We start from the raw sequence: 25,683 nt of genomic DNA, 5'->3' as shown, positions 1-25,683 counted from the left end.
TGTGTGGTGTGTACTACTGCGTTCATCTTGCTAGAACGGAGGAGAGACCAGGGCCCGTCTCCACAAAGCGTCTCAGAAAAGGTCCTAAGAATCCTGTTAAACCCAGTTAAGACAAAAAAAAAACCCAGAGCAGGTTTTAGGATGATGTTAAGTCACTGCTCAGACAAACTCTGAGCCAGGAGTAAAATCAACTGTCAGCTGGTAGTAATGACAGTTTGAGGTACCGCAAAGGAAAGATGGTGATGACGGCCCATTAGTGATGACGGCTCATAGCAAATTATGGGGAATAAAAACAATCGCGATGAGGCATTGCCAGCTGCGAAATTTATAGCAGGCTTCAGACAACCACGGTGAATGTGACTGTACATCAAATGTTGCAATGGTAAAAAGCTTGATATCATTTTCGCCTGAAAACGATCACTTTGCTTACAGTACTTTGGCACAGTAGTTACTTGCCGATGTTGCATAAAACGTTTGAAAGGTGTATAATTTTTACCCAAACGCAATTAAATGTTTTCAATTACCCACTTATAGGCATGACTGTTTTTGGCATCTTTAATAACGTGATATTCTGCTTGAAATAACATGCAGCTTAATGATATAATTGAAAGAAAAGTTTACTATTTATTAGTCTAGTGGTTGTAAGTATTTAGGCATGTGTCATGAGAATAAGGCCTCATAAGAAATCATTGTCAAAGGTGCAAGCGGTACTGTTGCATGTAGGTCCAGATTATTTTTGGGCAGATCATATAGAAATATCAAAACATTCCTTCAACTCCAAAGCAATTGCCTGTCTATGGTGCAGGAACCACTGAATCTCTGCCTTTTTCTACTATCAAGACACCTGCTGGTAACTCTTCATGAATTGGTTAGGACAGCACATGAGGTGTCCTAAATAGCTGTCAACTAGGTGTGACTTATTACTGAAGAGGCTTCATGCATAGCTTTTATTTTCACCAATTGTCTACTTGGAGACACTTTGTGGATACGGGCCCAGCTCTCAGACTCTTATGGAAGAGGTCATTTCCATCATCCGTGAGATGCACGCCATCCCTACGGTACTTCCCAGGGACACAGTGTTTTATGTCTGAGTGGAGGATTGTGGGCATGCACCTGTCACAGAGAAACGCAAACACCAGCTGGTTGACAGAGCGTCTGGCCATCTCTATGTGCTTGTTGATGTCCTCGTCGTACTGGAACATCTAATTCCTCCACTGTGTGCTGTCAGAGTAGATCACCGTTGTCCCGGGGAGAATTCAGCTGGACTACTTCCAAAATCAACTTGCATCTAACGCACCAGGTCTGTCCCAAGTCACTTCCACCGAGGAGGATGACTATGATATATCCAGTCACACCTCGCCTTGGCGAGAAATAATATTTCAGAACCCTTCCGATGATAACAGCTCATCCATCTAGCCAGCAACATTGTGTAATCACATAGTAAATATTTGCTTCAGTCTTTGTTTCCTTGCTTCCGCCAATTTGCTTTGAGCAATGATCAGTAGGATTATGAGCTGGGATATTCAATAAATAAAATATAAAACGCACAACATTGTGAGGGTTCACAGGGAGAGCATGTGTTAAGCTGTATTATAAATGTTGTATAATAGTAACCTTCCAGTTTAAAAACCATGGAAATTATAAACAAAAAAACTACAATTTAAGTGAGAATAGGCATCGGTCTGAAGCCGAAAAAGGAAATTCACATGAGCACCACAAAGCCTATTCCACCCATGCTCAACCAAGGTTTTCCAGCACACAGCTTTGACCTACTACAGTAGCTATGTTGGTAATGTACTTCAGACTATGTGTAGGCAGGTTGCTTAGGATTCCAACCTTCTCAAACAGCCTCATTTATACTCTTCGAAAGGATAATAGACTTAGTGTTCCGCTATTAAAATTATGTATACCAGTTAATATTCATACATTCTTTGGCTTTATGTATTTTTAGATATAGGCCTATTGTAAATGTGTATTATTGTAGGGACACCATCTTTATTGCAAAAAGAAATACAAGTACAAACATAACTTTAAGCTACATATTATTTTGACAGAGGTAATGAACTGTCCATTGATCAGCACAGCAATTTATAAAGTAGAACCATGTTTGAAACACAAGTTTCAAGATATTCCAAGATGGCGTAGCTTTCAGACGTCTTTGTCCTTCGTCCTGTCGTGTCCCATGTATGTATGTATGTATGTATGTATGTATGTATGTATGTATGTATGTATGTATGTATGTATGTATGTATGTATGTATGTATGTATGTATGTATGTATGTATGTATGTATGTATGTATATATATATATATATATATATATATATATCAATATTTTTCTTCGCATATCTTTCCAACCCCTTACTTCAAAAATACTCTCCTGCAACCCGCCTCACCCAATGTGGTGTGGACCTGCTTTTTCTTTAAAGTATTTTTCTCTACCTCTATTACTGGAATCTCCAACATAAGCTAGCCAGCTAACAGTCATCAGCTAACCGTTAGCTCGGAAAGCTCTCGCCAGTTTGTACAACGCGATTCAACCAGAGCATACTGGACCTATTTTTCTCTCCATATCCCCGGATTCCTACCGCAAGCTCTGAACCTTCTCATCTTCCGACCTACGCAGCTAACGTCCCCTGAATGCTAGCTGTCTAGAGCACAACGGACTGTTAGCTTACGAGGCCCATCGAATACATTCCGAAGCTACTAGCTAGCAGTCAGCTATCCTTTGCTAGCGGTCATCAGCTACCTTTATCCCGGACAACTCTCGCCAGTCTGTACAGCGCGACTCAAACCAGAGCTAGTCGGACTTATTCTTCTCCATATCTCCGGATTCCTACCGCAAGCTCTGAACCAATTATTTTATATATATATATATATATATATATATAATTTTTTTTTTTTTTCCCCCCCACCTAGAATTATAACAGCTAACGTCCCCTGAACGCACAGCCGCTAATCAGCGGCCTGCTAGCTATCTAAAGCACATTGGACTGCTGGCTTAAGAGGCCCTTTGGACATATTTCTTTGGCCACTATACATACTTTTCCAATTGGCCTGGTTTACCACACGGAGCCCTGCTGATCCGTCCGCTGACGTAACTGCACGAGGAGGCCACAACAGACTTTCCTCCGTCGCGTCGCCCCTCTTGGGCCTTTCTGTTAGCCCGCCGCTAGCTGCCTGAAGCCACGCACTGGATTCTTATGATCACCCGGCTACACATGCCTCTCCCTAACGTCACCATGCCTTGTATATTGCTGTTTTGGTTTGTAACTATTGTTTTATTTCACTGTAGAGCCTCTAGCACTGCTCAAAACTCCTCGGCTAACAATTTAGTTCCACCTCCCACACACACGCATTGACATCACCTGGTTTAAATGCTATTTCTAGAGACAATATCTCTTTCATTATCACTATATGCACAGGTTTACCCCCACTGTATTCACATCCTACTATACCTTGAATATATTCTACCGTGCCCAGAAATCTGCTTCTTTTACTCTCTGTTCTGAACGTGCTAGACGTCCAGTTCTTTTAGCCTTTAGCCGTACCCTTATCCTACTCCTCCTCTGGTGATGTAGAGGTTAATCCAGGCCCTGCAGTGTCTAGCTCCACTCCCATCCCCCAGGCTCTCTCATTTGTTGACTTTTGCAACCGTAAAAGCCTTGGTTTCATGCATGTTAACATTAGAAGCCTCCTCCCTAAGTTTGTTTTATTCACTGCCCTAGCACACTCCACCAATCCGGATGTCCTAGCCGTGTCTGAATCCTGGCTTAGGAAGACCACCAAAAACCTTGACATTTCTATCCCTAACTATAACATTTTCCGACAAGATAGAACTGCCAAAGGGGGCGGTGTTGCAATCTACTGCAAAGATAACCTGCAGAGTTCTGGCTTACTATCCAGGTCTGTACCCAAACAATTCAAGCTCCTACTTCTAAAAATTAACCTTTCCAGAAACAAGTCTCTCACCGTTGCCGCTTGCTATAGACCACCCTCTGCCCCCAGCTGTGCCTTCAACACCATATGTGATTTGATTGCCCCCCCCATCTATCTTCTGAGCTCGTGCTGCTAGGTGACCTAAACTGGGACATGCTTAACACCCCGGCCATCCTACAATCTAAGCTTGATGCCCCCAACCTCACACAACTTATCAATGAACCTACCAGATATAACCCCAAATCCATAAACACGGGCACCCTCATAGATTTCATCCTAACTAACTCGCCCTCCAAATACACCTCTGCTGTTTTCAACCAAGATCTCAGCGATCACTGCCTCATTGCCTGCATCCGTAATGGGTCTGCGATCAAACGACCACCCCTCATCACTGTCAAACGCTCCCTAAAACACTTCTGCGAGCAGGCCTTTCTAAATCGACCTGGCCGGGGTATCCTGGAATGACATCGACCTCATCCCGACAGTAGAGGATGCCTGGTTGTTCTTTAAAAAGTGCCTTCCTCACCATCTTAAATAAGCATGCCCCATTCAAAAAATGTAGAAGCAGGAATAGATATAGCCCTTGGTTCACTCCAGACCTGCCCTTGACCAGCACAAAAACATCCTGTGGCGTTCTGCATTAGCATCAAATAGCCCCCGTGATATGCAACTTTTCAGGGAAGTCAGGAACCAATATACACAGGCAGTTAGGAAAGCTAAGGCTAGCTTTTTTAAACAGAAATTTGCATCCTGCAGTACAAACTCAAAAAAGTTCTGGGACACTGTAAAATCCATGGAGAATAAGAGCACCTCCTCCCAGCTACCCACTGCTCTGAGGCTAGGAAACACTGTTACAACTGATAAATCCACTATAATTGAGAATTTCAATAAGCATTTCTCTACAGCTGGCCATGCTTTCCACCTGGCTACCCCTACCCCGGTCAACTGCCCGGCACCCTCCACAGCAACCCGCCCAAGCCCCCACTATTTCTCATTCACCCATATCCAGATAGCTGATGGTCTGAAAGAGCTGCAAAATCTGGATCCCAAAAAAACAGCCGGGCTAGACAATCTGGACCCTCTCTTTCTAAAATGATCTGCCGAAATTGTTGCAACCCCTATTACTAGCCTGTTCAACCTCTCTTTCGTATCGTCTGAGATTCCCAAAGATTGGAAAGCTGCCACGGTCATCCCCTCTTCAAAGGGGGTGACACTCTAGACCCAAACTGCTACAGACCTATATCTATCCTACCCTGCATCTCTAAGGTCTTCGAAAGCCAAGTTAACAAACAGATTACCGACCATTTTGAATCACACCGTACCTTCTCCGCTATGCAATCTGGTTTCAGAGCCGGTCATGGGTGCACATCAGCCACGCTCAAGGTCCTTAACGATATCATAACCGCCATCGATAAGAGACATTACTGTGCAGCTGTATTCATCGACCTGGCCAAGGCTTTTGACTCTGTCAATCACATCATTCTGATGGTCTTGTAAGTATAAAAGCAAAGCTTGCTTTCATTTAATAAAAATTAAAAAAGCATGAAAAGGGTAGTGTAATGAGATAATGTCTTACTGTGGTGTGTGAAGATTCCAATGCAACCTTGTATATGGTACAAATCCCATTAGTATGGAAGCACCTCCTCTATAAAAGCTGTTTGAGAAGGTTTGAATCCTAAGCAACCTGCCTACACATAGTTGGAAGTACAATATAGTTACTGTAGTAGGTCAAAGCTGTGTGTTGGAAAACCTTGGTAGAGCATGGGGGGAAAAGACATTGTGGTGCTGATGTGAATTTTTCACTTAAAATGTTTTTGTTTTTTGGTTTTTAATGCATCACCAGCTGAGCTCTTTTATACTATGCACTACAAGACACCGTGTAACCTTTGAACTAAAGCTAATCTCAATTGTTTTTGCATTAATTAACTGAGGTCATTTGGCAAAGTTTATTCCCCAGTTCAACATGTAAATATCCCTGGGCTTTTGCATAGGCAGTTAGTAAATGACAGTATTCCTTTTATTGGAAATGGTGACATACTCAAATTCTGTTGCGCCACAGGGCAGAGGTCCTCCTTCATACTTCGGTTTAGGTCAACTGAACTTGATCATAATGATTTCAAATGATAGTTTTCAACAAGCAACACAGCTCATGCAGGTTGCTGGGTAGTGATAGTTACCTTATCTGTAGCCTGCCAATATAATGGAAACAATTCAGTAAATTAGGGACATAAAGTATATTGAAAGCAGGTGCTTCCACACAGGTGTGGTTCCTGAGTTAATTAAGCAATTAACATCCCATATTTTTTGGATCATGTATAAAAATGCTGGGCAGGCCATTATTTTGGCTACCATGGCTATGCCCACATAGGATGACAATGCCCCCATCCACAGAGCACGAGTGGTCACTGAATGGTTTCATGAGCATGAAAACAATGTAAACCATATGCCAAGGCCATACCAGATCTCAACCCAATTGAACATTTATGGGAGATTCTAAAGTGGCGCCTGAGACAGCATTTTCCACCACCATCAACAAAACACCAAATGATGGAATTTCTCATAGAAGAATGGTGTCGCATCCCGCCAATAGAGTAAAATAGATTTGTAGAATCTATGCCAAGGTGCATTAAAGCTGTTCTGGCTCGTGGTGGCCTAACGTCCTATTAAGAAACTATGTTGGCGTTTCCTTTATTTTTGGCAGTTACCTGTATATGAAACCTACACTCAAAAAAAAGATAGCTTCTGAATGTTTTTATGTAGGCCTCACTCTTTACGGAATGTTCTGAAAAACCTACAACTCTAATTACCTAGTGTCCAAACGGAAATGTCTGCAGGCCTTTCCATTAGTAATAATTCTGCCCAAATCCCCAGTGTGAGAAACCATTGTGCCTCATCAACATCCCCAATATAAAAATGATCCAAACAGAAGGGAATACTGTAGCCATGTAGAATGTAGCAAATAGGTCTAACTGACTCCATCACAACCATCTGACAATGCTTGTTTTTACTCTTGGTTTGTTGGCCTATTCTATCAGTGATGTAGGCAACGCTAATTGTCTGGGATAGGCTCCTGAATCATCAGGATGAAACAAAATGAGTAGTTATACTAACCCCATTTAAAAATATATATATTCAATTGATACATTAACATTACATTGTTAGGCTACATTGCCAGTCTTTGCTTGTTGCTTAGGCTACATTGTTACATCTTTCATTTCCTGAAGCTGTCAAATGTAACCGAGTCGCATTAACCAAAAATGTATCGCTTGGCCACCTTGACATTTCTCACAGCTCATTCAAAATGCACTTGTCTAAAAACAATCTAACATTTTGACGTTTGAAGTTTCAGATTTTATTCCACGATACAGACCCATTTTGGTGGTCTTGAAAACGCAATGCATTAAAAACTATAGAAGCCATAGCCTACTATATCGAGGTAGACTATAACGCGTGGGTTCCTTGACAATTCATGTATGACGTTAGAGGATGATGCTCCTCTCAAAACTATGCTACAGGGTGAGAATCTGCATAGGACTTTACCTTCACAAAAGAAAGAATGAGGCGAAAAAAATTATCGAATCAGGCTGGATCAGCAAACGTGAATTTCCACTGCGCCGTCCTCGTTTAATTCCATGATCGCCGACTGAAACTCCAGTTTGAACATAGCTTCTCTGACAGCTGAATTTGTCCTCAGTGGCAATCCGCTTCTTACCTCCTCCACATGCGCTTTGAAGAAACGCCCCTTTTGCTAATATATATATCTTATATATATATATATATATTTATATATAGACTGCAGCAGTGGTGTTTGGGAAATGTTGTTTCAATGATAAAAACTGTAGGCTACCTGTAGGCTGCGACCCATTGTATGATATTGACACTGAAGTTTGCAATTTAAAAATAGACATATTAATAGACTTATGTGTAGAGCTGTTTTGTTATTGCTGTGTTGATCATTTTTGCTTAAAAGTGTATTAGGCCTTCTATTATAAACTGTGACACTATGAATAACTTTGTAGACTAAAGTGTAGGCTGAAGTGTGTCATTGTTAATGAACAATCTACTAAAAGTGCCGTCTCTTTTTGGCAGTGATTTGTCCAGAGACAATTGGACCTATGTGGGTGTCTAGCATCAGAATAAATAGCATCAGAATAGCAACAGATTAATGGCTTAAAACTGTTCCTGATCTAAGCTAGTGTAGTATAGGCCAAAACATCTGACCACAGGAGGTTGGTGGCACCTTAATTGGGGAGAACAGGCTCATGTTATTGACTGGAGCAGAATTAGAAAATGGTATCAAATACATTCCATTTGCTCCATTCTGGCCATTATTATTAGTCGATATTCCCTCAGCAGCCTCCTGTTCATCTGAGGTACTGTACATGTCACATGACATGAAATTTACCATGCACATGATGATGATGGAGGATGAAATCCCTGAGGTTGAGTGATGTTTTGACCGTATTATATACTGTATCTGTTTGTAATAGAAATGTTTTCCATGTCAAAAACAGAAACGTCAAAAACATTCACTCTCCCTTATAGCTAGGCCTCATGCTGTATATTCCAGTCTTAGAAAGGAAATTAGAGAAACACAGTCATTGTGTGGACACGCTGCTGCCAAAAACACAAACTCTTCAACTCTGTCACTAACACTGTTCAATGAATTGTGTTTTATGAAAAGGATTCAGCCGAGTCAGACACCTCAACAATTGAAACTGCATGGTCTATTTCCTCTAGTATGTTGTTCACACAGAAAAAGATAATCATTCATTGCCCTTGATGGAATATCCTGAAAAATGCAACTGTATTGTACCATGCTGCAACTTAGAGAGCATGGTGTGTTTTGAAAACAATCTTCAGCTATGGTGGACAATGAACATAAACAAACAACCAGAGAAAGGAATTACAATTTGGTTACGGCACGCTAATTTAGTTTCTGTCTCTCTTTCAGCTAGCAAGCTCTCTCTTTGCTTTCAAGTTTTGAAACTCTGACATAGTGTGAGTGATCTAGTTCAGTTTAATATGCCCCATTAAAGTCTTGTCTTTCTATTTTTTTTTACTTCTGGAATTAGAACACAGACTAATCAGTGTATTCTGTCTGAAACATTAAAAAGCATCCATGCAACATTAAAGCCAGTAAAACACTTCCCAGATTAATTTAATAAATTTAAGTGCTCCTCTGGCTTTTTCCAGATCCCACTTATTCACTTGTTGATTTTTTAACAAAAATAACATTGAGATCCCTTAAAAGTAAAATCTTTAGTTGAAACAATAACAAAGCTACACCCCGCTTCTCTTTTGGTAGAAAGTTGAGGGATTGGCCTGAAGAAATGTAACCACTCTCAAATTCATAGACAGAGCAATGGATACAAGGACAGACCATCCATCTATACAGTGTTTGTTTATATTTACATTGTTTACAAACATTGACGTAAAACAAGCTTATGTTTTGGGTTCTGATGGGGCACGACAGTTGAACTAAGCTCACGAGGCATTTATATTCTTCAAGAATCAATGGATATTGTGGTGGCTAATATCTGCATTACCAAATGAGGAGAGTTACAAACTTCACACACCAGTCAGAGTTATACTTAAACTACATCTTTAATAATAAGAGATTTGCAAAAGCACTTGACTTTCAATAATGCGCCATTGAAAAGTGACAACAGAAAAGTACAAAGATCTTTTATAGCCAAGATACACCCCTCTCAACTTACATGACGAACCACAGATCTTAGGAACAGTTCACAAAGGGACTTTAGAATTGAGAAAGGAGTATCCCTTAGCCAGATAGCATTTGCTATAAATTATCGTTCAGTTTGGTCCCTAAAACGAGGTTCTAATCTCATTCCTGGTACGGTGTAGAACAGAACCATTAGCTCATGTTCTCTGGAATGCTCTTTAGGTTTTATCACCCAAAGACATTGTAAATCTCCTCCGTCAGTGTTATCTCATAGAGGCCCATCGTCAGTAGAGTTAACACACACAATAGTTAACAGAATACTCTATTCTGTCGAATAAAACAACCATTATAACATAATCTTGCAATTTTCCACGACGATATATAATAATTTACAACAGTAAATAGCACCGTTTCAGATTGTTTCACCTACCACTGGAATTCAGCAGCGCACTATGTCAGCATTTTTACATAATCAACTATCACACCACTTACATCCACTCAGATTCATAAATACAGTGCCTTCAGAAAGTATTCATACCCCTTGACTTATTCCACATTTTGTTGTGTTTTAGTCTGAATTCAAAATAGATTAAATAGATTTTTTTTCTCACCCATCTACACACAATACCCCATAATGACAAAGTGGAAATATGTTTTTAGAAATGCAAATGTATTGAAAATGAAATGCAGAAATATCTTATTTACATACTGTAAGTATTCACACCCCTGAGTCAATATATGTTAGAATCACCTTTGGCAGTGATTAGCTTTGCATTTTTTTTCATACATACATTTTTTTTCAAGCTCTGTCAATTTGGTTGTTGATCATTGCTAGACATTTTCAAGTCTTGCCATAGATTTTCAAGCCGATTTAAGCCAAAACTGCAACAAGGCCACTCAGGAACATTCAATGTCGCCTTGGTAATTCCTGTGTATTGTTGGCCTTGTGTTTTAGGTTATTGTCCTGTTGGAAGTGAATTTGTCTCCCAGTGTCTGTTGGTAAGCAGATTGAACAAGGTATTCCTGTAGGATTTTGCCTGTGCTTAGCTCTATTCCGTTTAATTTTACCTTAAAAAAATATACCTAGTCCTTGCCAATGACAAGCATACCCATAACATGATGCAACCACCACCATGCTTGAAAATATGAAGAGTGGTAGTCAGTGATGTGTTGTGTTGTATTTTCCCCAAACATAACGTTTTGTATTCAGGACATAAAGTTCATTTCTTTGCCATATTTTTTGCAGTTTTACTTTAGTGCATTATTGCAAACAGGATACATGTTTTAGAATATTTTTATTCTGTACAGGCTTCCTTCTTTTCACTCTGTAATTTAGGTTAGTATTGTGGAGTAACTACAATGTTGTTGATCCATCCCCAGTTTTCTCCTATCACAGCCATTAAACTCTGTTACTGTTCTAAAGTCACCACTGGCCTCATGGCGAAATCTCTGAGCAGTTTTCTTCCTCTCTGGCAACTGACTTAGGAAGGATGCCTGTAGCTTCGTAGTGACTGGGTGTATTGATACACCATCCAAAGTGTTATTAATAACTTCGCCATGCTCAAAGGGATATTCAATGTCTGCTTTTTTATTTTGTACCCATCCACCAATAGTTGCCTTTCTTTGCGAGGTATTGGAAAACCTCCCTGGTCTTTGTGGTTGAATATGTTTTTAAAAATCACTGCTTGAGTAGAGTAGAGTAGTAACCAAAACAGTGTTAAACAAATCAAATTATATTTTAGATTTTAGATTCTTCGAAAAAGCCTCCTTTTGCCTTGTTGATAGCTTTGCACACTCTTGGCATTCTCTCAACTAGCTTCACCTGGAATGCTTTTCCAACAGTCTTGAAGGAGTTCCCACATATGCTGAGCAGTTGTTGGCTGCTTTTCCTTTACTCTGGAATGAGAAAGTGTGTCCAACTCATCCCAAACCATCTCAATTGGGTTGAGGTCGGGTCATCTGATGCCGCACTCCATCGCTCTCCTTCATGGTCAAATAGCCCTTACACAGCCTGGAGGTGTATTGGGTCATTGTCCTGGTGAAAAACAAATGATAGTCCCACTAAGCGCAAACCAGATGGGATGGTGTATCGCTGCACAATGCTGTGGTAGCCATGCTGGTTAAGTGCGCCTTGAATTCTAAATAAATCACAGACAGTGTCACCAGCAAAGCACCCCCACACCATCACACCCTCTTCCATGCTTCATGGTGGGAACCACACATGCAGAGATCATCTGTTCACCTACTCTGCGTCTCACAAAGACACGGCGGTTGGAACCAAAAATCTCAAATCTGGACTCATCAGACCAAAGGACAGATTTCCACCTGTCTAATGTCCGTTGCTCGTGTTTCTTGGCCCAAGCCAGTCTCTTCTTATTATTGGTGTCCTTTAGTAGTGGTTTCTTTGCAGCAATTCGACCATAAAGGCCTGATTCACCCAGTCTCCTCTGAACAGTTGATATCGACATATCTGATATTGGCAGAAAGCTTAAATTATTGTTAATCTAACTGCATTGTCCAATTTACAGTAGCTATTACAGTGAAATAATACCATGCTATTGTTTGAGGAGAGTGCCCAATTTTGAAAAGAAATGCAACGGTTCATTGGATCAGTCTAAAACTTTGCAAATACACTGCTGCCATCTAGTGACCAAAATCGAAATTGCATCTGGGCTGGAATAATATATTATGGCCTTTCTCTTGCATTTCAAAGATGATGGTACAAAAAAAAGAACAGTTGTTTTTTTCTTTGTATTATCTTTTCCCAGATCTATTGTGTTAAATTATCCTATATTCCTTTCACATTTCCACAAACTTTAAAGTGTTTCCTTTAAATTGGTACCAAGAATATGCATATCCTTGCTTCAGGGCCTGAGTTAGATTTGGGTATGTAATTTTAGGCGAAAATTGAAAAAAATGGGTGGATCCTTAACAGGTTACCTGTACCCCCGCACATTGACGCCGTACTGTTACCCCCTATATATACTGTAGCCTCCTTATTGTTATTTTATTGTCTTACTTTATATATATTTTTACTTTAGTTTATTTTGTAATTATTTTCTTAACTCTTCTTGAACTGCACTGTTGGTTAAGGGCTTGTAAGTAAGCATTTCATGGTAAGGTCTGCACGGTAAGGTCAGCACATGTGACAAATAAAGTTTGTTTTGATTTGAAATTCCATAAATTTACTTTTACAAAGCACACCTGTTAATTGAAATGCATTCCAGGTGACTACATCATGAAGCTGGTTGAGAGAATGCCAAGAGTGTGCAAAGCTGTCATCGAGGCAAAGGGTGGCTACTTTGAAGAATCTCAAATACAACATATATTTTGATTTGTTTAACATTCGTTTGGTTACTACATGATTCCATATTTGTTATTTCATAGTTTTGATGTGTTCACTATTATTCTACAATGTAGAACTTAGTAAAAATAAATAAAAACCCTGGAATGAGTAGGTGTGTCCATACTTTTCACTTTTTCATAAAATACATAGAAAATCTAATACAATATAAAACAAATAAAATACAGCACAACACATATTGCACAGACACCAAAGGAATCTCCAGAGTTAGCCAACCCTGTGAACAGGTTTGATAACTTGTCATTATAAATCTTAACAGTAAAATTACGTAAGTCAGAAGCAGGGCTTTGTCATTTATTTATATTTCTTATTTAACCAGGCAAGTCAGTTAAGAAAATTAGTATTTACAATGACAGCCTACCCCAGACGACGCTGGGCCAATTGTGCACCGCCCTATGGGATTCCCAATCACGGCCAGATGTGATACAGCCTGGATTCAAACCAGGGTGTGTGTAGTGACACCTCAAGCACTGAGATGCAGTGCCTTAGACTGCTGCGCCACTTGGGAGCGATGATGTAGTCATTAAAAAATAATGCTAAACGCTATTATTGCACGCAGAGTGAGTCCATAAAATGTTTATTATGAGACATATTAAGCAAATGTTTACTGAACTTATCTAGGCTTGCCATAACAAAGGAGTTGAACACATATTGACACAAGACATTTCAGCTTTTCTTTTTTTATAAATTTGTAAAAATGTCTAAAAACATAATTCCACTTTGACATTATGGGGTATCGTGTGTAGGCCAGGGACACCAAATTTCAATTTAATCAATTTTAAATTTGGGCTGTAACACAACAAAATGTTGAAAAAGTTAAGGGCTGTAAATACTTCTTGATGGCACTGTTTAGAGAGTTCAGCCCGGTTTTAGAACAGCTACCATGTTAATGTCTTTATTCTCAGAATTTTTGTGATGTAACAATACTAGAGCGTCTCCGACAATTCCCTATGAAATGACCCTCCTGTAAACAAACAAAATAGAACAGTGAATTTAACAGACTATTTATTGGTTAGCATTCGGATAATGTATACCCAAGTCTGTACTGTGTAGTGGTGTCCACAGATTGCATATCTGCTTTCGCTGGACATCTTAATAGGTTTTGAAAGCTATCAGAAATAAACAGCACAACGTGGAAGCGTCAATTATCACTTAGCAACGGCTAGGGAGGAGAAAGTGGACTCTAGGAAGGTTCAGACACCGCATCCCACTGGGCACAGATGTCAATTCAATGTCTATTAAAATCAAATCAAATCAAATGTATTGGTAACATACACGTGTTTAGCAGATGTTATTGCGGGTGTAGTGAAATGCTTGTGCTTCTAGCTCCGACAGTGCAGTAATATCTAACAGTTTCACAACATATACCCAAAATACACGTAAATATACGTAAGGAAAGGATTAAGAATATATATACATATACGTCAGAGCGGCATTGGACTACGATACAGTGGCATAGTATAGAGTACAGTATATACATATGAGATAGTTGATGCAATATTTACACACAATTAAAGTGACTAAGATACCGTAGTATAGAGTACAGTTTATACATATGAGATGAGTAATGCAAGATACGAAGACATTAAAGTGGCTAGTGATCCATTTCTAAAAGTGATTCCTAATCTATGTCTATAGGCAGCCGCCTCTGATGTGCTAGTGATGGCTGTTTCCACGTTGGTTCAACGTCATTTAATTGAAATTACGTGGAAACAACGTTGATTCAACCAGTGTGTGCCCACTGGGATTGGCCCAATTCTCACTAAGGCTCTGGGTCCACTTTCTCATCTGGTCTGTGATATTCTCAATACTATATTATTACCATGTATTTAAGCACCCACACACACACACACAGACTCACAGACACAGCCACAGACACAGCCGCAGACACAACCACAGCCACAGCCACAGCCACAGACACAGACACCGACACAGAAACAAACACAGACACAGACACAGACACAGACACAGACACAGACACACAGCTCAGTTTCTTCACATCTTGTTGATAGATCATGTTACTTTGAGAACTGCAGGTTCTAAAGGGATGATGACTAATGTTCAGCTTCTGTGCATCTATTACCATATGAGAGCTTCCTTCCACATCCACCGTACACTCTGCTTTCGATTAGTGCACAATAAGGAGGCCATTGAGAGGCCTTTGAGATGTAAATAGTTGCAGATCGCTCTGTAATACATTTTGTAGTTGATGCTTTGAAGTTCATTTAAATGCTGTGTGGTAGACCTTAATGTAGCATCACTTTGATCTGTGTGACTCAAATGCAATGGGAGTGTCATGTAACACCAGATCACTTTGATACATTTGAAAGCATGATGGGAGTAACACTCCTGAAGGGACCCAAGTGGCACCTGCTATCTCTTCGCACACTGCAGGGTGTACTCGAGTTGCTACACTGCAGGGTGTACTCAAGTTGCTACACTGCAGGGTGTACTCAAGTTGCTACACTGCAGGGTGTTCTCGAGTTGCTACACTGCAGGGTGTACTCAAGTTGCTACAGTGCAGGGTGTTCTCGAGTTGCTACACTGCAGGGTGTACTCCAGTTGCTACAGTGCAGGGTGTTCTCGAGTTGCTACACTGCAGGGTGTTCTCGAGTTGCTACACTGCAGAGTGCACTCAAGTTGCTACAGTGCAGGGTGTTCTCGAGTTGCTACACTGCAGGGTGTACTCGAGTTGCTACACTGCAGGGTGTACTCGAGTTGATACACTGCAGGGTGTTCTCGAGTTGCTACGCTGCAGGGTGTTCTCGAGTTGCTACACTGCAGGGTGTTCTCAAGTTGTTACACTGCAGGGTGTTCTCGAGTTGCTACGCTGCAGGGTGTACTCGAGTTGCTACACTGCAGGGTGTACTCGAGTTGATACACTGCAGGGTGTTCTCGAGTTGCTACGCTGCAGGGTGTTCTCGAGTTGCTACACTGCAGGGTGTACTCGAGTTGATACACTGCAGGGTGTACTCGAGTTGATACGCTGCAGGGTGTTCTCGAGTTGCTACGCTGCAGGGTGTTCTCGAGTTGCAACACTACAGGGTGTACTCGAGTTGATACACTGCAGGGTGTTCTCGAGTTGCTACGCTGCAGGGTGTACTCGAGTTGATACACTGCAGGGTGTTCTCGAGTTGCAACACTGCATAATGAAAATGTATTATTCATCACAGAAATATTTAAGTTGGTCACACTTGGTCCACCTATTACCTTTCCCCTGGAAGTATTTCTCATGGCTTGACTGACCAGGAGTTGGACGTGATCCCCATGTGAGAGTCTCAGCTCATTGCTGTCTGTCAACACTAATACTCTGTGTCAACAATGGATTATATCTCTGTGTCAATTTTCTTACATCGCTATGTTTTCCAATATGCATTTTCTCTTCCTTCCCTACCAGCATCCAGACTTCAGATCAACATAAATGATTTGACGTCATGTTCTTTTATGCCTACACCACTACCAAACTGAGTGTCCGAAATCAACTGATTGGCACTTTCATAAATTACTATTGTCCCTATGTCAATACTGATTTATTCCTGGCTAAGTGTAACTTAGTCATTGAGAGGTTCCTTTGAGCACCAATAATCAAAAAAGGGAAATTGTAGTGTTGTTTAAGTGCTAATGCCCGAGAAGCCAGTGTTTGGAGGATATATTGGCACGGGTGTTGTTAGGCCCGAGACGAAGGCGAGGGCTGGCAAACCGTGTCAATATATCCTCCAAACACCAGCTTCGAGGGCATTATCACTTTTATACAATGGGTTACCAAAATATTCAAATAATGATTGACATATTTTAATTTATAACATTATTTTGATTAATTTACTCATACAATTTCATCCTTCCACAAGATATAGTCCCGACACAAATCTCAAGCTGGCTGGTTGTTCGTTCTGTTGGTTCGGCTGCTAGAGACGCGACCCAGACATTCAGTCTTTTTGTTCTGTATCTGTGGAAGCAACCCATTCGTTCATTCTAAATGTTCCATTGCCATACTGGCTGGCATCGTTCTTATCCCTTGCTTGCTAGCTAGCCAACTATGGCTAACTTACAGTGACGTCATAAAGTGAAGCCAGAATAACAGCAAAGTAGCTGCATTTGCATTTGTTGTCTAGAAACATTTCATTTGGATACATCCATAACAATGAGCTATTGAGGAGCCATTTCGCCTGGCATAGAAAATGAGCTCACTAGTCAGGACACTGTTGTTCAGAGGAGCTAGCTAACATCACAGCTAACACTTCAAACTGAAGCTGGAAAGACTGCAAACTAGCTGTACCTAATTTTGTTTTACCTTTTTTCATTTGACATTTCTTTGTATATATCCATAAAAATTATGCCAGCTGATTCATGATTTCGACTGGTTGAGAAAAGCTGCCTTCCTGACACATTCATTACTATGGGACAGCTGGAGATCTAATTTGACTATTGAAACAATGTTGCAAATGTTGGAGAGAAAGACAGCAAGGTTTATACAAATCTCCGCTGTTGAAAACGAAATGTTAGTCTAAAAGAAATGTGAGATAATTTCTAGATGCTTTTTATAGTAGAGATCAAGTTTATAAATTGTTTGGCTGGGCTGATGAGACAGTGGATTGCGCAGTCAAATGGAACAGAGTAAATCGGCATTTTAACATCATACTGTAGATTTAGCCGGTGGTAACTTGTGGATTAGACACCAGCTGGAATGCGGTTTTAACCAATTAGCTTTCAGGATTAGACCCACCCGTTGTATAATGTTCATTGTAAATTGGGTGGTCTGAACCCTGAATGCTGATTGGCTGAAAGCCATGGTATATCAGACATTATACAACGGGTATGACTAAAGATTTAATTTTACCCTTCTAATTAGGTAACCAGTTTATAATAGCAATAAGGCACCTCAGGGGTTTGTGGTACAAGGCCAACATACCACGGCAAGGGCTGTATCCAGGCACTCCGCGTTGCGTTGTGCTTAAAACAGACCTTAGCCGTGGTATATTGGCCACATACCAAACCCCCTCGAGGCTTATTGCTTAAATAAGGCCTTTTATCAAGAGAGCAGTCAGCCCTGTTTCTAATAAGAATCATATGGTCATGAGCATACAAAGGAATAGGGATATTTGGCAGTGTTTGCTTTATCCAGAGAGTTATTGTTCCCACAGCTAAACTAAAACATCAAGCTGCTCAGACATCGAGATAGATTATCTTATCAGTAAACGGTCATAGACAGGCAGCTTAGCGACGGTGACAAAGCCAGAAACACTGACAGTCTGGCTTATGGTGGATATGGCCTTTAGTACTCTGGGACATGTGTCTGTTTCTGATAGGATTTTCTGTTCCTTTCTGTTCTCACACAGAAAAGACTGCAACAACTACTTAATGCACAGAATGTTAAACAGAGAGTGGGATGACTAAATGCATTTCCCATGTGTGTGGGTGTGTGTATGTGAGATTTGAGGGAATGTGCAGTATGTGTGTACGTGAATGCTTGTGTGTGTGTGTTTGCAGTTTTAGAACCACTGTGTCTGACTGTTCCGGCCTGACGCCATTCCTCTACCAGCGTTGTGTGTGGGTGTAAATGTACAGGTAAATGCCAAAATAATGGAAACACTAGAAATGTAAGTAAATGAAGGATAATGTACAAAGTGTATTGAAAGCAGGTGCTTCCACATGCAGGTGTGATTCCTGAGTTAATTAAGTAATTAACATCCTATCATTCTTAGGGTAATGTATAAAGATTCAGGGTAGACAATTATTTTGGCTACCATGGCTTTGTATGAGTGGTCACTGAATGATTTGATGAGCATGAAAATAATGTCAACCATATGCCATGGCCATCTCAGTCACCAGAACTCAACCCAATTGGACACTTATGGGAGATTCTGAAGGGTTAGTGCTATCTGGGATCCTTACCCTAAACCCTAACCTTAAACCCTACCCTTACCCTAACCATAACCCTTACATTAAACATTTTACATTTCAACTTCAATGGGGTAGGGATCCCGAATAGCAAGGGAGATTCTGGAGCGGCGCTTGAGACAGTGTTTTCCACCACCATCAACAAAACACAGAATGATGGAATTTCTCATGGAAGTAGATGTCACATCCCTCCAATAGAGTTCCAAACACTTGTAGAATCTATGCCAAGGTGCATTGAAGCTGTTCTGGCTCGTGGTGGCCCATGCCTTATTAAGACACTTTATGTTGGTGTTTCCTTTATTTTAGCAGTTACCTGTAGATGGTTATCTTGATTCACAAGCTTTGTCTGAGTCCCAAGGTTGTTATTTCTGTGTGGGCCCTGTCTCTAATCTAATCTTAGTATTGATCAAAATGATGATAGCGAGGCCAAACTCAATTACAACCAAAGCAACAAAGAAACTCTGGTATTATGTGCAGCTATGCAGCTATTGCTTTCATTATGAGGAAATAATTATGAGCTTCCTCTCTGATATATTCCATAATAAAGACGTACTGCCTTTGTTTTGTGTCATTATCTGGTGAAATCTGTCTCCATTTGTAGTGGATGACCAACTGTAAGCCCTCTTGAGTTTTCTCATGGAGCTAGATGGGCACTACTTTCTGATTACAATATTTTTGGGGCCGAGGCCAGCACACCATAAGTGATGTGCATTTGATAGGAGAAATACAAAACGACTATATGGAAAGACATAGTAATGGATATGAAGAGGGAGCACTGCACTAAGGATGTGTTAGCTTCTCACCGTCTCCTGTATCTGGTACAGTGAACCATGACACTGCTGGGAGCAATGACTCCAGAGACAGTTCCGCTCTCCTCCATTCCTCAGATTTAACATTACACTACCTTTCTCTAGCTTCTGTGTATGCAAGCTGGGTCAAACCTTCTGTTTTTCAGAATGTGCCAGGTTTCAAGGTCAGTAACCCACTATATCCTGTCTTCTCCATGTTCTGCTCTACTGATGGGGCTTCTTGGCATGGGTTAGTTTTTGTGATGATGTGAAGCTTACACTACACAGTGGATGTAACAGAGCAGATCAGGTTAGACCCAGGAAAGCTCTTCAAACACTGAAATATTCATTCCATCAGGGTGTTGTACTTTTGACCCTAACACTCTACCAGAGAACCACTTTGATTTTGCTCCCCTGACAGGCGAGACACATAACTGTCAACAGTCTCTATGCTGCTTTCCCCATGCAGCCCGTTCCATCTATGACGTGTGGTGTGCAGACTATGAATCAGCTCTTCCTTCAGAGGAGCCGCTGCATGTTCAAAGCTAATGGAGTTTACCAGACTGGAGCAGCCAGCCCCTTACACCCCTGTTATGAACCATGTGGTTCAGATCCCAGTGAGACAGAGGAAAGAGCATGGCTGGTTGGTTTATCTATCTCAGAAGTGCCCCCCCCCCCCCCCCCCCCCCCCCTCTACATTACACTATAAGCCATGCCTGCATGGGAGTACTGAGCTCTCTGGAAGCAACTTCCTTTCCTCCCTTCATTTGCATCCCATCAAGTCAACCAAGCCGGAAATGTAAAAATAAATGGCAGATTAAGTAGAATACCCCCATTGATAACATTGGATGTTTGAAATGCTATTGGCTAGAATGTGTCGTAGGACAGCTGCCTGCGGACAGACAGGTTTCTGGGTTTAGTTGCATGCAGATGTGAGTGACAGAAATAGGACAAAAGTTGCTATGAGGATGTTGGGAGAAAAAAATAACCCTTATAATTTGAGTTGAGACCAGATGACAATTTAGGATCCATATATTTCTTATGCCCAACAGATTCATGATGCGGTTGCTTTTCAAATGTCTAGTGACACAGCATGTTCTCATGAATTTCACTGCCCTCTCCTCTCTTCAGAGTACAGGTCTATGGTTCAGTTTCACTTGGGTCTTGTTGTCAAAAGAACAGGAACTGATGCTGTGCCCTACAGGGTAGAGTTCTTCCTCACTAAAAATAAAATACAATTATGCCGGTATAATGGCTTTGCTATCCCCTACGGAAACATGCTTATTAAACCAGCTACAGAGACATTCTAATTAGGCCTAGTGGTTTGTGCTATTATTTCTGTTGCTGCTCTCAAAGTGTGAAAAATGATGTTCACATCATGTATTTTCCTACACATTAATCTTCGCAGGCATTTAGAATTTACTTGCATCTTTGGTGAAAGGAAATACACAGCCCATCACTTCAAGGGTGAGAGAATAAATGCTTGATATCATGGGACATTCATTCTGTTCATATGTACAGTATATTGTCATACCATCCACCCATATGCGTTTTGTAGACCAAAAAACGAATGTCTCTTCACCCCATGCTCTTGACTTCAGCATAATAGAGATGAACTAGAACACATTGTCTACCAGGTGGTGTTTGCCTCAGATTGTCAGCATTTAAATTAGTGGACCTAAAAATGGAAGACAGTGATTCTCCACATTTCAAGAGTGTGATGACTGCACCAATGAGCCCCTCCTTTGAACAAGGTGAGCATCTAGAAAGCAATGCAGGGGTGATGCAATGCACCTATTTAACCCATAGAACCAGATCCCCTTTAACAGCAGGTAATTCCTTTAGACCCAGTCAGCCGACTAACCAGACAGAGCTACATCCTCACTGACAAGCTTTCATTGTCATGCTTATACATACTAACGTTACATATGTTCATATCTGTTGTACTGTCCCAATGTACATATGTTTCCATGAATATACAGTAGACAATCCATCTACCAAAACAGGGACAATTCAAGGCAAAGGAATGTGTGAAACCATCACACAAAGATGTTCCAGTCAAACACCAGATGTGTTGTATTATCAGAGATTGTCACGGACTGTGGTGAGAGAGAACACTGGTAATAGGATTGTTATATCTTAGAGAGAAAACACAAATGGTTCGATGATACACGATTTTGTCAAATTTCTCTATACAAATAGCTACAAAACAACTCCAAAGCCCTGAAACACTATTGGAAATATTTTCTTGAAATTAGATTTTTTATTCTCCCAGCTGTGGCCCCAACAGACCTATATTTATCTGTGTTGACTCGATAAAAAAAAAAATTGGCCCCAAGTTTGGTGGCAATGACATCTGTTCCCATTAGAGAGGTACTCCACAACACTGGCTTCAATATTCCGCTGATTATATGTATGGAGCTCACTATGGCAAGTCAAGTTTTTATTTTGATCAAGACAAACTACTAGATCAACCAGTACTATGCATCTAGGACAATAACAAGTTCTCCCTGAACTCATAAAATTGAGCACAATATACATTTCCTTACTATTGAGATGGTATCAATCAAGGCTATACCATGCTCATTTTAGATGACGAATTGAGCAAAACATTTGGCCCTAAACATTTTTCTTGAGGTCAAAGAGAGTTAAAATGGTACAGGTATGACCTACTGTATATTGTAGACAGACAGTAGCTTAGAAGGACAGTACCCAGCTTGCACATGACGTTCTGAGAACCATGTTTCTTAGAGCTTGGTGAGAGCGTGGTTGTCCTATGGTTATTTTGCATACAACCTTCCCATAACGTTTCCTACAGGTTTCCTCATGGTTCTATTTAAAGTAATGTTCTCAGATTATTCAGAGAACGTTAAGGAACAACTTTCTTCTGTAGTAATTTCAGTATTTCAGCATAACATTTCTGCAGTTTTCCTCATGTTTCTCTTTAAAGTCATATTCTCAAGATCATTCAGAGAACGCTAAAAAACAACATTATTCTGTGGGAAAAGTACTTCAGCGTAACGTTTTCTGCAGCTTTCGCATGGTTCTATTTAAAGTCATGTGCTCAGAACATTAAGGAAACTTTCCATAAAAAACACAAGAAAACATAAGTAATGTTCAAAGAAAATCATAAAAATGTTATTTCAAAACATATACATTCCGTTCTCAGCATCAACAAAACTCTCTGAATCCTCTATCTCGTTAAGTGTGTTCAGGTGTGAGCTTAACAAGTGCTTGTTTCCTTTGAAATAGGGTTTGTTTGAATAGACTAAAATGAAAAGTTTTGTATGAGTTTAAAAAAACATGGCACACCAGCTCCATCCTGGTAGCGCAGTGGACTAATTCTAAAACATGGCACACCAGCTCCATCCTGGTAGCGCAGTGGACTAATTCCCTGGATAGAGAGTAGAAGACCATAGGTTTCAATCTCACTGATGTCATAGAACAATAAAACATTTGATCTGTTTGCATGATTAATGACTAAACAAATGAATTCCCATGTGTCCTCTCTGTGCTTGGAGTTCAAAACAGTTAACCTAAGCTAGCAGTGTTAATACAATTCTTATTGAAACATTTTCTTAGAACGTAATTTAATTAGCTTCAAATAAAATAGAATTTCCGCTCTCAGAACGTTAACAAAGCCTCCCAGGAAAGCTTTCAGGGAACCATAGCAAAACGTTCACAGAACCTCCCTGCAACCTAACAATTAACGTTCCCAGAACAGGCGAAATTTAGAAAACGTTCCGTTTAAAGGTCAGGAAACGTTTGGCTTCGTAACCAGAACAAATGGGAAAACAAAAACGTACATTCCCACAACTTCCAAGGAACCAAATGTGCTAGCTAGGTATAACCTCACTGTAGTCTACAATAAATGTCTGTCCCTCTTAAGTGTTGTGACTAGTGTGACTGTCACCAGGGCTGTGCTGTAGCAGCTGCCCACTGTAATCACCAGGAGGAAGTTCATATCATGTGGTTAACTGCTGGTTGCTAGGTGACTGTCCTGGGAATGATGCACTGAGTTCCAGCTCCAGTCCTGAACTGTTTGTGTGGAACACTGCCTGCCTGCCTGCACCATGCCTACAACCGGTGACTGCAGATGTAAATTAGCTGTCAGCTAAATCTGGTGCAACACATCACTTCTCATACGCTGAGATGTATGTTTTGTTGTACATTGTCCATCTCAAATAAACGTAATAAATAAATAAACCTTGGTGTCCAATCACCTGTCCAAAATAGCTGTCACCTGCTGACACACACCAACCAGACCTCTACCTTGATTAAAGCAAAATGTCACTGGTCAAAGGTGTTTCTGTGATATACTGTGCCACCTGTGATAGTAGTGGGATGACAGCAGAAGGGTTGCCATGGAAAATTTGGACCATAACCAAACATAACTAAACAAATAGAGCAAAGGGAACCCTCATACGTTAGCTGAGAAAAAATGTAGGTTGATGCATTAAAGTTCATCTCTCTCTCTAACAAAGGAAAACAAATCCACCTGATGGTTGACTCTGATTGGCTTAGGCCTTCCATCTCCAAACCATGGTAGAGAGGATGGGTGCATTCATTTCAGCTCGTATGGTGCCCCGGCTGGGCAAAGATTTACTTTAGGACCAATAGGATGGTCTAAAATGTGCTAATTCCGCCAACCCTTTGTCCTGGGTGAAGTAAAATGAGTCCACCCAGTGGTTGAGCCACGCTGCTCTCCTCTGTCCGCCAACGTGACTGGAGTGCTGGTCTTATTTCTGGATGGAACACGCCACGGTCTCTGTGCTAATTAACCTAGATGTGGATATTAATAAGCAGTTGGGATGAAAGCGGGTCTAGACTGAAAGTGGGACAGTTTGAGAAGAGGGGCCTGATTTAAGAATGGTCACAGTAAAGCAGGACACCTTGGCCCCTCCCGTGGCAGGGGAATAAGACCCGTTACTATATTAAAATACCCTCCGGCCCTTCTTAATGTCTCACACCTCTGGAGATTCCTGGCTCCAATGAAGAGCTGAAGATACCTTCAGGAGGACACTGTGTTGAAAGACCACAGAGATATTTGTAAAGTTGAGGGATGGAGACAAGATACCCACAACGTGTATGCTCTATATCTTTTAGGTTAAATGGATGTATTTTGAGAGAGAAATGTCTTTGCATACAAAATTGTCGTGCCAATCTATGAGCAGATGAGCACATATGATTCTTATAAGTATACAAAACCCTACAAAGCCAGTCCCCTCTTTTGCTGTAGTCAATATCAGTCAGTGCATAGTTAATATAAAGACCTGCTAGATGAATCTGCTGTCAGTGAGATATGGGGCGAGGGCTTATATATAGGCCACTTGTGGACTGAAGTGTTTTGATAGCTAGGTCTGGTGGGACGTGCCCCACATAGCACAAGTACTCTCTGACAGAGAGAGCTTTTAGCTGGTCTGCGCAACACAGATGAAGTTTATACTTTGTGATAGAAATGCTGTATCTTTATATCAGACCAGCGATGCCATCCAACAGAAAGAGGGTGGGGACAGTGAGATAGTGGGCAGTCGTGACAGAAAAGTGGGTCATCATAAATGGCACCCTGGCACTTGTTATGGTAAACAGCTGAAAGTTGGGGCTGGAGAAAGGTAACCACTCTAAAATTGATAGAGAGCTACTGAGCATCAATTACATTTTAACCATGTTTTGAATCTACAGTGTTTGTTTAGAATTACATTGTTTACAAAATAAATGTAAAATAGGCTTATAGTTTGGGTTCTGATGGGTTAAGACAGTTGAACTAAGCTCATGAGCCCTTTATAATCAATGACAGTATGAATTCAAAATGGATGCACCAATCCCAGATTTCCCCTTTAATCTAGATGGATGCACCAATCCCAGATTTCCCCTTTAATCCAGATGGATGCCACACTGGTAAGCATAGGATGAATACCCCAGCAGCCTGTGTTAGTGATGCCACTGATGTCATACAGACCCATCTAAAATGATGGATGATGCTGTTAGCACAGAACTCTCACACTGGGG

The 25,683-nt window shown here is 40.7% G+C and overlaps 1 protein-coding gene across 13 annotated transcripts in view; it reads right to left on the bottom strand.

Annotated features, from left to right (window-relative positions):
* Window positions 1-7,658, bottom strand: part of LOC115207563 (inositol 1,4,5-trisphosphate receptor type 1) — a 161,159-nt gene extending 153,501 nt beyond the window's left edge. For all 13 annotated transcript variants that reach the window (XM_029774752.1, XM_029774753.1, XM_029774756.1 and 10 more), the window contains exon 1: window positions 7,479-7,658. The gene's annotated coding sequence lies outside the window, so the exon portion shown is untranslated. The remainder of the gene's footprint in view (window positions 1-7,478) is intronic.
* Between the last annotated feature and the right edge of the window lie 18,025 nt (window positions 7,659-25,683).

The sequence above is a fragment of the Salmo trutta genome, chromosome 14 (assembly GCF_901001165.1).
Source record: "Salmo trutta chromosome 14, fSalTru1.1, whole genome shotgun sequence".
Classification (NCBI taxonomy): Eukaryota; Metazoa; Chordata; class Actinopteri; order Salmoniformes; family Salmonidae; genus Salmo; species Salmo trutta.
The sequence above is the reverse complement of the archived record's forward strand: the minus strand, read 5'-3'. Positions and strand labels throughout refer to the sequence as shown.